This window comes from Triturus cristatus, unplaced genomic scaffold, assembly GCF_964204655.1.
Source record: "Triturus cristatus unplaced genomic scaffold, aTriCri1.1 SCAFFOLD_638, whole genome shotgun sequence".
Lineage (NCBI taxonomy): Eukaryota > Metazoa > Chordata > Amphibia > Caudata > Salamandridae > Triturus > Triturus cristatus.
The window spans coordinates 1-14,774 of NW_028188162.1; the positions used below are offsets into that span (position 1 = coordinate 1).

At 33.5% G+C, this 14,774-nt stretch overlaps 10 non-coding genes across 10 annotated transcripts; all 10 read left to right on the plus strand.

Moving 5' to 3' along the window:
• The first annotated feature begins 619 nt into the window (after positions 1–619).
• On the plus strand, positions 620–693 carry TRNAI-AAU (transfer RNA isoleucine (anticodon AAU)). Its single transcript has one exon. It is a non-coding gene; the product is annotated as a tRNA-Ile (tRNA).
• A 1,711-nt stretch (positions 694–2,404) lies between these two features.
• TRNAI-AAU (transfer RNA isoleucine (anticodon AAU)) lies at positions 2,405–2,478 on the plus strand. The gene has a single exon. It is a non-coding gene; the product is annotated as a tRNA-Ile (tRNA).
• A 782-nt stretch (positions 2,479–3,260) lies between these two features.
• TRNAI-AAU (transfer RNA isoleucine (anticodon AAU)) lies at positions 3,261–3,334 on the plus strand. Its single transcript has one exon. It is a non-coding gene; the product is annotated as a tRNA-Ile (tRNA).
• Positions 3,335–5,310: 1,976 nt separating this feature from the next.
• Positions 5,311–5,384, plus strand: TRNAI-AAU (transfer RNA isoleucine (anticodon AAU)). Its single transcript has one exon. It is a non-coding gene; the product is annotated as a tRNA-Ile (tRNA).
• A 1,114-nt stretch (positions 5,385–6,498) lies between these two features.
• Positions 6,499–6,572, plus strand: TRNAI-AAU (transfer RNA isoleucine (anticodon AAU)). Its single transcript has one exon. It is a non-coding gene; the product is annotated as a tRNA-Ile (tRNA).
• A 523-nt stretch (positions 6,573–7,095) lies between these two features.
• TRNAI-AAU (transfer RNA isoleucine (anticodon AAU)) lies at positions 7,096–7,169 on the plus strand. Its single transcript has one exon. It is a non-coding gene; the product is annotated as a tRNA-Ile (tRNA).
• Positions 7,170–9,139: 1,970 nt separating this feature from the next.
• Positions 9,140–9,213, plus strand: TRNAI-AAU (transfer RNA isoleucine (anticodon AAU)). The gene has a single exon. It is a non-coding gene; the product is annotated as a tRNA-Ile (tRNA).
• Positions 9,214–10,924: 1,711 nt separating this feature from the next.
• On the plus strand, positions 10,925–10,998 carry TRNAI-AAU (transfer RNA isoleucine (anticodon AAU)). Its single transcript has one exon. It is a non-coding gene; the product is annotated as a tRNA-Ile (tRNA).
• Positions 10,999–11,780: 782 nt separating this feature from the next.
• Positions 11,781–11,854, plus strand: TRNAI-AAU (transfer RNA isoleucine (anticodon AAU)). Its single transcript has one exon. It is a non-coding gene; the product is annotated as a tRNA-Ile (tRNA).
• A 1,976-nt stretch (positions 11,855–13,830) lies between these two features.
• TRNAI-AAU (transfer RNA isoleucine (anticodon AAU)) lies at positions 13,831–13,904 on the plus strand. The gene has a single exon. It is a non-coding gene; the product is annotated as a tRNA-Ile (tRNA).
• The last annotated feature ends 870 nt before the right edge of the window (positions 13,905–14,774 follow it).

Consider the following 14,774-nt stretch of genomic DNA (forward strand, 5'->3'; position numbering starts at 1 on the left):
GCTTGTCCCCCAGCCCAGCACGAACGGCGGCCTGTTAGCTCAGTTGGTTAGAGCGTGGTGCTAATAACGCCAAGGTCACAGGTTCCATCCCTGTACAGGCCAAGTTTCTGTGTTAAAAAAAAGATGCTTTTTCTTGTGTCTCTTTGTTAACTGTATATCTCTTTGGAGCAAGAGCTGCTAGTAGTTGAATCAATTTGATATAGATGTGGAATTATATATTAATGTTAAAGTGCCTTGAACATCCATTAATGGTTGTAAGTTCTAACACTAAGTAACTAAATCTCTCATTTATTACAAGCATTTTCTTCTGTCTGATGTTTATCTCTATATTTCCTTTGAGCAGGAGCTGATAGAATGAGTAGATGAATTAATTTAATATAGATGATGAACTGTTATTTATTGCTAAACCACATAGAACATACATTAATGGTTCTAAGTTTTAACACTAAGAATGAAAATCTCATTTGTATTGATTTTTTTGTGATATTTGTTTCTTCATGTCGATAATATATAAATATACCTTATGGGTAAACAGCTGAAAATAAGCTTTCAAACTATCTGGGGTTCACTGACATTAGCAATTCTTCATATGCTTGTCCCCCAGCCCAGCACAAACAGCGGCCTGTTAGCTCAGTTGGTTAGAGCGTGGTGCTAATAACGCCAAGGTCACAGGTTCGATCCCTGTACAGGCCAAGTTTCTGTGTTAAAAAATAGATGCTTTTTCTTGTGTCTCTTTGTTAACTGTATATCTCTTTGGAGCAAGAGCTGCTAGAATCATTAGTTGAATCAATTTGATATAGATGTGGAATTATATATTAATGTTAAAGTGCCTTGAACATCCATTAATGGTTGTAAGTTCTAACACTAAGTAACTAAATCTCTCATTTATTACAAGCATTTTCTTCTGTCTGATGTTTAGCTCTATATTTCCTTTGAGCAGGAGCTGATAGAATGAGTAGATGAATTAATTTAATATAGATGATGAACTGTTATTTATTGCTAAACCACATAGAACATACATTAATGGTTCTAAGTTTTAACACTAAGAATGAAAATCTCATTTGTATTGATTTTTTTGTGATATTTGTTTCTTCATGTCGATAATATATAAATATACCTTATGGGTAAACAGCTGAAAATAAGCTTTCAAACTATCTGCGGTTCACTGACATTAGCAATTCTTCATATGCTTGTCCCCCAGCCCAGCACGAACAACGGCCTGTTAGCACAGTTGGTTAGAGCGTGGTGCTAATAACGCCAAGGTCACAGGTTCGATCCCTGTACAGGCCAAGTTTCTGTGTTAAATAAAAGATGCTTTTTCTTCTGTCTCTTTGTTATCTGTATATCTCTTTGGAGCAAGAGCTGCTAGAATCATTAGTTGAATCAATTTGATATAGATGTGGAATTATATATTAATGTTAAAGTGCCTTGAACATCCATTAATGGTTGTAAGTTCTAACACTAAGTAACTAAATCTCTCATTTATTACAAGCATTTTCTTCTGTCTGATGTTTATCTCTATATTTCCTTTGAGCAGGAGCTGATAGAATGAGTAGATGAATTAATTTAATATAGATGATGAACTGTTATTTATTGCTAAACCACATAGAACATACATTAATGGTTCTAAGTTTTAACACTAAGAATGAAAATCTCATTTGTATTGATTTTTTTGTGATATTTGTTTCTTCATGTCGATAATATATAAATATACTTTATGGGTAAACAGCTGAAAATAAGCTTTCAAACTATCTGGGGTTCACTGACATTAGCAGTTCTGCATATGCTTGTCCCCCAGCACAGAACGAACGGCAGCCTGTTAGCTCAGTTGGTTAGAGCGTGGTGCTAATAACGCCAAGGTCACAGGTTCGATCCCTGTACAGGCCAAGTTTCTGTGTTAAAAAAAAGATGCTTTTTCTTGTGTCTCTTTGTTAACTGTATATCTCTTTGGAGCAAGAGCTGCTAGTAGTTGAATCAATTTGATATAGATGTGGAATTATATATTAATGTTAAAGTGCCTTGAACATCCATTAATGGTTGAAAGTTCTAACACTAAGTAACTAAATCTCTCATTTATTACAAGCATTTTCTTCTGTCTGATGTTTATCTCTATATTTCCTTTGAGCAGGAGCTGATAGAATGAGTAGATGAATTAATTTAATATAGATGATGAACTGTTATTTATTGCTAAACCACATGGAAAATACATTAATGGTTCTAAGTTTTAACACTAAGATTGAAAATCTCATTTGTATTGATTTTTTTGTGATATTTGTTTCTTCATGTCGATAATATATAAATATACCTTATGGGTAAACAGCTGAAAATAAGCTTTCAAACTATCTGGGGTTCACTGACATTCGCAATTCTTCATATGCTTGTCCCCCAGCCCAGCACAAACAGCGGCCTGTTAGCTCAGTTGGTTAGAGCGTGGTGCTAATAACGCCAAGGTCACAGGTTCGATCCCTGTACAGGCCAAGTTTCTGTGTTAAATAAAAGATGCTTTTTCTTCTGTCTCTTTGTTATCTGTATATCTCTTTGGAGCAAGAGCTGCTAGAATCATTAGTTGAATCAATTTGATATAGATGTGGAATTATATATTAATGTTAAAGTGCCTTGAACACCCATTAATGGTTCAAAGTTCTAACACTAAGTAATTAATCTCCCATTTATTACAAGTAATTTAGGAAAGTCTAGTTTTGATTTTTTGATAATGCTTAAAGACACCATGAATGTAAACAGCTGAATATAAGATTTCCATCTATCTCTGGTTAACAATCAGTAGCACTTCATCATCTGTTATTTCTTCACTAGTATGCTATAAAAATAGTAAGCCTATTATCTGATTCTGTTAGAACATGAAGTTAAAAATGCCAAGAACATACTTTCTACCACTCTCCAAGCAAACACTTAACGCTGCTTTAATGTTGAAATAAATGCATTTTCTTCTGTATCTTGTTTAAATCTATATTTCCTTTGAGCAGAAGCTGATAGAATGAGTAGATGAATTAATTTAATATAGATGATGAACTGTTATTTATTACTAAACCACATGGAAAATACATTAATGGTTCTAAGTTTTAACACTAAGAATGAAAATCTCATTTGTATTGATTTTTTTGTGATATTTGTTTCTTCATGTCGATAATATATAAATATACCTTATGGGTAAACAGCTGAAAATAAGCTTTCAAACTATCTGGGGTTCACTGACATTAGCAGTTCTTCATATGCTTGTCCCCCAGCCCAGCACGAACAGCGGCCTGTTAGCTCAGTTGGTTAGAGCGTGGTGCTAATAACGCCAAGGTCACAGGTTCGATCCCTGTACAGGCCAAGTTTCTGTGTTAAATAAAAGATGCTTTTTCTTGTGTCTCTTTGTTAACTGTATATCTCTTTGGAGCAAGAGCTGCTAGAATCATTAGTTGAATCAATTTGATATAGATGTGGAATTATATATTAATGTTAAAGTGCCTTGAACATCCATTAATGGTTGTAAGTTCTAACACTAAGTAACTAAATCTCTCATTTATTACAAGCATTTTCTTCTGTCTGATGTTTATCTCTATATTTCCTTTGAGCAGGAGCTGATAGAATGAGTAGATGAATTAATTTAATATAGATGATGAACTGTTATTTATTGCTAAACCACATAGAACATACATTAATGGTTCTAAGTTTTAACACTAAGAATGAAAATCTCATTTGTATTGATTTTTTTGTGATATTTGTTTCTTCATGTCGATAATATATAAATATACCTTATGGGTAAACAGCTGAAAATAAGCTTTCAAACTATCTGGGGTTCACTGACATTAGCAATTCTTCATATGCTTGTCCCCCAGCCCAGCACAAACAGCGGCCTGTTAGCTCAGTTGGTTAGAGCGTGGTGCTAATAACACCAAGCTCACAGGTTCGATCCCTGTACAGGCCAAGTTTCTGTGTTAAAAAAAAGATGCTTTTTCTTGTGTCTCTTTGTTAACTGTATATCTCTTTGGAGCAAGAGCTGCTAGAATCATTAGTTGAATCAATTTGATATAGATGTGGAATTATATATTAATGTTAAAGTGCCTTGAACATCCATTAATGGTTGTAAGTTCTAAAACTAAGTAACTAAATCTCTCATTTATTACAAGCATTTTCTTCTTTCTGATGTTTAGCTCTATATTTCCTTTGAGCAGGAGCTGATAGAATGAGTAGATGAATTAATTTAATATAGATGATGAACTGTTATTTATTGCTAAACCACATAGAACATACATTAATGGTTCTAAGTTTTAACACTAAGAATGAAAATCTCATTTGTATTGATTTTTTTGTGATATTTGTTTCTTCATGTCGATAATATATAAATATACCTTATGGGTAAACAGCTGAAAATAAGCTTTCAAACTATCTGGGGTTCACTGACATTAGCAATTCTTCATATGCTTGTCCCCCAGCCCAGCACGAACGGCGGCCTGTTAGCACAGTTGGTTAGAGCGTGGTGCTAATAACGCCAAGGTCACTGGTTCGATCCCTGTACATGCCAAGTTTCTGTGTTAAATAAAAGATGCTTTTTCTTCTGTCTCTTTGTTATCTGTATATCTCTTTGGAGCAAGAGCTGCTAGAATCATTAGTTGAATCAATTTGATATAGATGTGGAATTATATATTAATGTTAAAGTGCCTTGAACATCCATTAATGGTTCAAAGTTCTAACACTAAGTAATTAATCTCCCATTTATTACAAGTAATTTAGGAAAGTCTAGTTTTGATTTTTTGATAATGCTTAAAGACACCATGAATGTAAACAGCTGAATATAAGATTTCCATCTATCTCGGGTTAACAATCAGTAGCACTTCATCATCTGTTATTTCTTCAGTAGTATGCTATAAATATAGTAAGCCTATTATCTGATTCTGTTAGAACATGAAGTTAAAAATGCCAAGAACATACTTTCTACCACTCTCCAAGCAAACACTTAACGCTGCTTTAATGTTGAAATAGATGCATTTTCTTCTGTATCTTGTTTAAATCTATATTTCCTTTGAGCAGAAGCTGATAGAATGAGTAGATGAATTAATTTAATATAGATTATGAACTGTTATTTATTGCTAAACCACATGGAAAATACATTAATGGTTCTAAGTTTTAACACTAAGATTGAAAATCTCATTTGTATTGATTTTTTTGTGATATTTGTTTCTTCATGTCGATAATATATAAATATACCTTATGGGTAAACAGCTGAAAATAAGCTTTCAAACTATCTGGGGTTCACTGACATTAGCAATTCTTCATATGCTTGTCCCCCAGCCCAGCACGAGCGGCGGCCTGTTAGCTCAGTTGGTTAGAGCGTGGTGCTAATAACGCCAAGGTCACAGGTTCGATCCCTGTACAGGCCAAGTTTCTGTGTTAAATAAAAGATGCTTTTTCTTCTGTCTCTTTGTTATCTGTATATCTCTTTGGAGCAAGAGCTGCTAGAATCATTAGTTGAATCAATTTGATATAGATGTGGAATTATATATTAATGTTAAACTGCCTTGAACATCCATTAATGGTTGTAAGTTCTAACACTAAGTAACTAAATCTCTCATTTATTACAAGCATTTTCTTCTGTCTGATGTTTATCTCTATATTTCCTTTGAGCAGGAGCTGATAGAATGAGTAGATGAATTAATTTAATATAGATGATGAACTGTTATTTATTGCTAAACCACATAGAACATACATTAATGGTTCTAAGTTTTAACACTAAGAATGAAAATCTCATTTGTATTGATTTTTTTGTGATATTTGTTTCTTCATGTCGATAATATATAAATATACCTTATGGGTAAACAGCTGAAAATAAGCTTTCAATCTATCTGGGGTTCACTGACATTAGCAGTTCTGCATATGCTTGTCCCCCAGCCCAGCACGAACGGCGGCCTGTTAGCTCAGTTGGTTAGAGCGTGGTGCTAATAACGCCAAGGTCACAGGTTCCATCCCTGTACAGGCCAAGTTTCTGTGTTAAAAAAAAGATGCTTTTTCTTGTGTCTCTTTGTTAACTGTATATCTCTTTGGAGCAAGAGCTGCTAGTAGTTGAATCAATTTGATATAGATGTGGAATTATATATTAATGTTAAAGTGCCTTGAACATCCATTAATGGTTGTAAGTTCTAACACTAAGTAACTAAATCTCTCATTTATTACAAGCATTTTCTTCTGTCTGATGTTTATCTCTATATTTCCTTTGAGCAGGAGCTGATAGAATGAGTAGATGAATTAATTTAATATAGATGATGAACTGTTATTTATTGCTAAACCACATAGAACATACATTAATGGTTCTAAGTTTTAACACTAAGAATGAAAATCTCATTTGTATTGATTTTTTTGTGATATTTGTTTCTTCATGTCGATAATATATACATATACCTTATGGGTAAACAGCTGAAAATAAGCTTTCAAACTATCTGGGGTTCACTGACATTGGCAATTCTTCATATGCTTGTCCCCCAGCCCAGCACGAACAGCGGCCTGTTAGCTCAGTTGGTTAGAGCGTGGTGCTAATAACGCCAAGGTCACAGGTTCGATCCCTGTACAGGCCAAGTTTCTGGGTTAAAAAAAAGATGCTTTTTCTTGTGTCTCTTTGATAACTGTATATCTCTTTGGAGCAAGAGCTGCTAGAATCATTAGTTGAATCAATTTGATATAGATGTGGAATTATATATTAATGTTAAAGTGCCTTGAACATCCATTAATGGTTGTAAGTTCTAACACTAAGTAACTAAATCTCTCATTTATTACAAGCATTTTCTTCTGTCTGATGTTTATCTCTATATTTCCTTTGAGCAGGAGCTGATAGAATGAGTAGATGAATTAATTTAATATAGATGATGAACTGTTATTTATTGCTAAACCACATAGAACATACATTAATGGTTCTAAGTTTTAACACTAAGAATGAAAATCTCATTTGTATTGATTTTTTTGTGATATTTGTTTCTTCATGTCGATAATATATAAATATACCTTATGGGTAAACAGCTGAAAATAAGCTTTCAAACTATCTGGGGTTCACTGACATTGGCAATTCTTCATATGCTTGTCCCCCAGCCCAGCACAAACAGCGGCCTGTTAGCTCAGTTGGTTAGAGCGTGGTGCTAATAACGCCAAGGTCACAGGTTCGATCCCTGTACAGGCCAAGTTTCTGTGTTAAAAAAAAGATGCTTTTTCTTGTGTCTCTTTGTTAACTGTATATCTCTTTGGAGCAAGAGCTGCTAGAATGATTAGTTGAATCAATTTGATATAGATGTGGAATTATATATCAATGTTAAAGTGCCTTGAACATCCATTAATGGTTCAAAGTTCTAACACTAAGTAATTAATCTCCCATTTATTACAAGTAATTTAGGAAAGTCTAGTTTTGATTTTTTGATAATGCTTAAAGACACCATGAATGTAAACAGCTGAATATAAGATTTCCATCTATCTCGGGTTAACAATCAGTAGCACTTCATCATCTGTTATTTCTTCAGTAGTATGCTATAAATATAGTAAGCCTATTATCTGATTCTGTTAGAACATGAAGTTAAAAATGCCAAGAACATACTTTCTACCACTCTCCAAGCAAACACTTAACGCTGCTTTAATGTTGAAATAAATGCATTTTCTTCTGTATCTTGTTTAAATCTATATTTCCTTTGAGCAGAAGCTGATAGAATGAGTAGATGAATTAATTTAATATAGATGATGAACTGTTATTTATTGCTAAACCACATGGAAAATACATTAATGGTTCTAAGTTTTAACACTAAGAATGAAAATCTCATTTGTATTGATTTTTTTGTGATATTTGTTTCTTCATGTCGATAATATATAAATATACCTTATGGGTAAACAGCTGAAAATAAGCTTTCAAACTATCTGGGGTTCACTGACATTAGCAATTCTTCATATGCTTGTCCCCCAGCCCAGCACAAACAGCGGCCTGTTAGCTCAGTTGGTTAGAGCGTGGTGCTAATAACGCCAAGCTCACAGGTTCGATCCCTGTACAGGCCAAGTTTCTGTGTTAAAAAAAAGATGCTTTTTCTTGTGTCTCTTTGTTAACTGTATATCTCTTTGGAGCAAGAGCTGCTAGAATCATTAGTTGAATCAATTTGATATAGATGTGGAATTATATATTAATGTTAAAGTGCCTTGAACATCCATTAATGGTTGTAAGTTCTAACACTAAGTAACTAAATCTCTCATTTATTACAAGCATTTTCTTCTTTCTGATGTTTAGCTCTATATTTCCTTTGAGCAGGAGCTGATAGAATGAGTAGATGAATTAATTTAATATAGATGATGAACTGTTATTTATTGCTAAACCACATAGAACATACATTAATGGTTCTAAGTTTTAACACTAAGAATGAAAATCTCATTTGTATTGATTTTTTTGTGATATTTGTTTCTTCATGTCGATAATATATAAATATACCTTATGGGTAAACAGCTGAAAATAAGCTTTCAATCTATCTGGGGTTCACTGACATTAGCAGTTCTGCATATGCTTGTCCCCCAGCCCAGCACGAACGGCGGCCTGTTAGCTCAGTTGGTTAGAGCGTGGTGCTAATAACACCAAGGTCACAGGTTCCATCCCTGTACAGGCCAAGTTTCTGTGTTAAAAAAAAGATGCTTTTTCTTGTGTCTCTTTGTTAACTGTATATCTCTTTGGAGCAAGAGCTGCTAGTAGTTGAATCAATTTGATATAGATGTGGAATTATATATTAATGTTAAAGTGCCTTGAACATCCATTAATGGTTGTAAGTTCTAACACTAAGTAACTAAATCTCTCATTTATTACAAGCATTTTCTTCTGTCTGATGTTTATCTCTATATTTCCTTTGAGCAGGAGCTGATAGAATGAGTAGATGAATTAATTTAATATAGATGATGAACTGTTATTTATTGCTAAACCACATAGAACATACATTAATGGTTCTAAGTTTTAACACTAAGAATGAAAATCTCATTTGTATTGATTTTTTTGTGATATTTGTTTCTTCATGTCGATAATATATAAATATACCTTATGGGTAAACAGCTGAAAATAAGCTTTCAAACTATCTGGGGTTCACTGACATTAGCAATTCTTCATATGCTTGTCCCCCAGCCCAGCACAAACAGCGGCCTGTTAGCTCAGTTGGTTAGAGCGTGGTGCTAATAACGCCAAGGTCACAGGTTCGATCCCTGTACAGGCCAAGTTTCTGTGTTAAAAAATAGATGCTTTTTCTTGTGTCTCTTTGTTAACTGTATATCTCTTTGGAGCAAGAGCTGCTAGAATCATTAGTTGAATCAATTTGATATAGATGTGGAATTATATATTAATGTTAAAGTGCCTTGAACATCCATTAATGGTTGTAAGTTCTAACACTAAGTAACTAAATCTCTCATTTATTACAAGCATTTTCTTCTGTCTGATGTTTAGCTCTATATTTCCTTTGAGCAGGAGCTGATAGAATGAGTAGATGAATTAATTTAATATAGATGATGAACTGTTATTTATTGCTAAACCACATAGAACATACATTAATGGTTCTAAGTTTTAACACTAAGAATGAAAATCTCATTTGTATTGATTTTTTTGTGATATTTGTTTCTTCATGTCGATAATATATAAATATACCTTATGGGTAAACAGCTGAAAATAAGCTTTCAAACTATCTGCGGTTCACTGACATTAGCAATTCTTCATATGCTTGTCCCCCAGCCCAGCACGAACAACGGCCTGTTAGCACAGTTGGTTAGAGCGTGGTGCTAATAACGCCAAGGTCACAGGTTCGATCCCTGTACAGGCCAAGTTTCTGTGTTAAATAAAAGATGCTTTTTCTTCTGTCTCTTTGTTATCTGTATATCTCTTTGGAGCAAGAGCTGCTAGAATCATTAGTTGAATCAATTTGATATAGATGTGGAATTATATATTAATGTTAAAGTGCCTTGAACATCCATTAATGGTTGTAAGTTCTAACACTAAGTAACTAAATCTCTCATTTATTACAAGCATTTTCTTCTGTCTGATGTTTATCTCTATATTTCCTTTGAGCAGGAGCTGATAGAATGAGTAGATGAATTAATTTAATATAGATGATGAACTGTTATTTATTGCTAAACCACATAGAACATACATTAATGGTTCTAAGTTTTAACACTAAGAATGAAAATCTCATTTGTATTGATTTTTTTGTGATATTTGTTTCTTCATGTCGATAATATATAAATATACTTTATGGGTAAACAGCTGAAAATAAGCTTTCAAACTATCTGGGGTTCACTGACATTAGCAGTTCTGCATATGCTTGTCCCCCAGCACAGAACGAACGGCAGCCTGTTAGCTCAGTTGGTTAGAGCGTGGTGCTAATAACGCCAAGGTCACAGGTTCGATCCCTGTACAGGCCAAGTTTCTGTGTTAAAAAAAAGATGCTTTTTCTTGTGTCTCTTTGTTAACTGTATATCTCTTTGGAGCAAGAGCTGCTAGTAGTTGAATCAATTTGATATAGATGTGGAATTATATATTAATGTTAAAGTGCCTTGAACATCCATTAATGGTTGAAAGTTCTAACACTAAGTAACTAAATCTCTCATTTATTACAAGCATTTTCTTCTGTCTGATGTTTATCTCTATATTTCCTTTGAGCAGGAGCTGATAGAATGAGTAGATGAATTAATTTAATATAGATGATGAACTGTTATTTATTGCTAAACCACATGGAAAATACATTAATGGTTCTAAGTTTTAACACTAAGATTGAAAATCTCATTTGTATTGATTTTTTTGTGATATTTGTTTCTTCATGTCGATAATATATAAATATACCTTATGGGTAAACAGCTGAAAATAAGCTTTCAAACTATCTGGGGTTCACTGACATTCGCAATTCTTCATATGCTTGTCCCCCAGCCCAGCACAAACAGCGGCCTGTTAGCTCAGTTGGTTAGAGCGTGGTGCTAATAACGCCAAGGTCACAGGTTCGATCCCTGTACAGGCCAAGTTTCTGTGTTAAATAAAAGATGCTTTTTCTTCTGTCTCTTTGTTATCTGTATATCTCTTTGGAGCAAGAGCTGCTAGAATCATTAGTTGAATCAATTTGATATAGATGTGGAATTATATATTAATGTTAAAGTGCCTTGAACACCCATTAATGGTTCAAAGTTCTAACACTAAGTAATTAATCTCCCATTTATTACAAGTAATTTAGGAAAGTCTAGTTTTGATTTTTTGATAATGCTTAAAGACACCATGAATGTAAACAGCTGAATATAAGATTTCCATCTATCTCTGGTTAACAATCAGTAGCACTTCATCATCTGTTATTTCTTCACTAGTATGCTATAAAAATAGTAAGCCTATTATCTGATTCTGTTAGAACATGAAGTTAAAAATGCCAAGAACATACTTTCTACCACTCTCCAAGCAAACACTTAACGCTGCTTTAATGTTGAAATAAATGCATTTTCTTCTGTATCTTGTTTAAATCTATATTTCCTTTGAGCAGAAGCTGATAGAATGAGTAGATGAATTAATTTAATATAGATGATGAACTGTTATTTATTACTAAACCACATGGAAAATACATTAATGGTTCTAAGTTTTAACACTAAGAATGAAAATCTCATTTGTATTGATTTTTTTGTGATATTTGTTTCTTCATGTCGATAATATATAAATATACCTTATGGGTAAACAGCTGAAAATAAGCTTTCAAACTATCTGGGGTTCACTGACATTAGCAGTTCTTCATATGCTTGTCCCCCAGCCCAGCACGAACAGCGGCCTGTTAGCTCAGTTGGTTAGAGCGTGGTGCTAATAACGCCAAGGTCACAGGTTCGATCCCTGTACAGGCCAAGTTTCTGTGTTAAATAAAAGATGCTTTTTCTTGTGTCTCTTTGTTAACTGTATATCTCTTTGGAGCAAGAGCTGCTAGAATCATTAGTTGAATCAATTTGATATAGATGTGGAATTATATATTAATGTTAAAGTGCCTTGAACATCCATTAATGGTTGTAAGTTCTAACACTAAGTAACTAAATCTCTCATTTATTACAAGCATTTTCTTCTGTCTGATGTTTATCTCTATATTTCCTTTGAGCAGGAGCTGATAGAATGAGTAGATGAATTAATTTAATATAGATGATGAACTGTTATTTATTGCTAAACCACATAGAACATACATTAATGGTTCTAAGTTTTAACACTAAGAATGAAAATCTCATTTGTATTGATTTTTTTGTGATATTTGTTTCTTCATGTCGATAATATATAAATATACCTTATGGGTAAACAGCTGAAAATAAGCTTTCAAACTATCTGGGGTTCACTGACATTAGCAATTCTTCATATGCTTGTCCCCCAGCCCAGCACAAACAGCGGCCTGTTAGCTCAGTTGGTTAGAGCGTGGTGCTAATAACGCCAAGCTCACAGGTTCGATCCCTGTACAGGCCAAGTTTCTGTGTTAAAAAAAAGATGCTTTTTCTTGTGTCTCTTTGTTAACTGTATATCTCTTTGGAGCAAGAGCTGCTAGAATCATTAGTTGAATCAATTTGATATAGATGTGGAATTATATATTAATGTTAAAGTGCCTTGAACATCCATTAATGGTTGTAAGTTCTAACACTAAGTAACTAAATCTCTCATTTATTACAAGCATTTTCTTCTTTCTGATGTTTAGCTCTATATTTCCTTTGAGCAGGAGCTGATAGAATGAGTAGATGAATTAATTTAATATAGATGATGAACTGTTATTTATTGCTAAACCACATAGAACATACATTAATGGTTCTAAGTTTTAACACTAAGAATGAAAATCTCATTTGTATTGATTTTTTTGTGATATTTGTTTCTTCATGTCGATAATATATAAATATACCTTATGGGTAAACAGCTGAAAATAAGCTTTCAAACTATCTGGGGTTCACTGACATTAGCAATTCTTCATATGCTTGTCCCCCAGCCCAGCACGAACGGCGGCCTGTTAGCACAGTTGGTTAGAGCGTGGTGCTAATAACGCCAAGGTCACTGGTTCGATCCCTGTACATGCCAAGTTTCTGTGTTAAATAAAAGATGCTTTTTCTTCTGTCTCTTTGTTATCTGTATATCTCTTTGGAGCAAGAGCTGCTAGAATCATTAGTTGAATCAATTTGATATAGATGTGGAATTATATATTAATGTTAAAGTGCCTTGAACATCCATTAATGGTTCAAAGTTCTAACACTAAGTAATTAATCTCCCATTTATTACAAGTAATTTAGGAAAGTCTAGTTTTGATTTTTTGATAATGCTTAAAGACACCATGAATGTAAACAGCTGAATATAAGATTTCCATCTATCTCGGGTTAACAATCAGTAGCACTTCATCATCTGTTATTTCTTCAGTAGTATGCTATAAATATAGTAAGCCTATTATCTGATTCTGTTAGAACATGAAGTTAAAAATGCCAAGAACATACTTTCTACCACTCTCCAAGCAAACACTTAACGCTGCTTTAATGTTGAAATAGATGCATTTTCTTCTGTATCTTGTTTAAATCTATATTTCCTTTGAGCAGAAGCTGATAGAATGAGTAGATGAATTAATTTAATATAGATTATGAACTGTTATTTATTGCTAAACCACATGGAAAATACATTAATGGTTCTAAGTTTTAACACTAAGATTGAAAATCTCATTTGTATTGATTTTTTTGTGATATTTGTTTCTTCATGTCGATAATATATAAATATACCTTATGGGTAAACAGCTGAAAATAAGCTTTCAAACTATCTGGGGTTCACTGACATTAGCAATTCTTCATATGCTTGTCCCCCAGCCCAGCACGAGCGGCGGCCTGTTAGCTCAGTTGGTTAGAGCGTGGTGCTAATAACGCCAAGGTCACAGGTTCGATCCCTGTACAGGCCAAGTTTCTGTGTTAAATAAAAGATGCTTTTTCTTCTGTCTCTTTGTTATCTGTATATCTCTTTGGAGCAAGAGCTGCTAGAATCATTAGTTGAATCAATTTGATATAGATGTGGAATTATATATTAATGTTAAAGTGCCTTGAACATCCATTAATGGTTGTAAGTTCTAACACTAAGTAACTAAATCTCTCATTTATTACAAGCATTTTCTTCTGTCTGATGTTTATCTCTATATTTCCTTTGAGCAGGAGCTGATAGAATGAGTAGATGAATTAATTTAATATAGATGATGAACTGTTATTTATTGCTAAACCACATAGAACATACATTAATGGTTCTAAGTTTTAACACTAAGAATGAAAATCTCATTTGTATTGATTTTTTTGTGATATTTGTTTCTTCATGTCGATAATATATAAATATACCTTATGGGTAAACAGCTGAAAATAAGCTTTCAATCTATCTGGGGTTCACTGACATTAGCAGTTCTGCATATGCTTGTCCCCCAGCCCAGCACGAACGGCGGCCTGTTAGCTCAGTTGGTTAGAGCGTGGTGCTAATAACGCCAAGGTCACAGGTTCCATCCCTGTACAGGCCAAGTTTCTGTGTTAAAAAAAAGATGCTTTTTCTTGTGTCTCTTTGTTAACTGTATATCTCTTTGGAGCAAGAGCTGCTAGTAGTTGAATCAATTTGATATAGATGTGGAATTATATATTAATGTTAAAGTGCCTTGAACATCCATTAATGGTTGTAAGTTCTAACACTAAGTAACTAAATCTCTCATTTATTACAAGCATTTTCTTCTGTCTGATGTTTATCTCTATATTTCCTTTGAGCAGGAGCTGATAGAATGAGTAGATGAATTAATTTA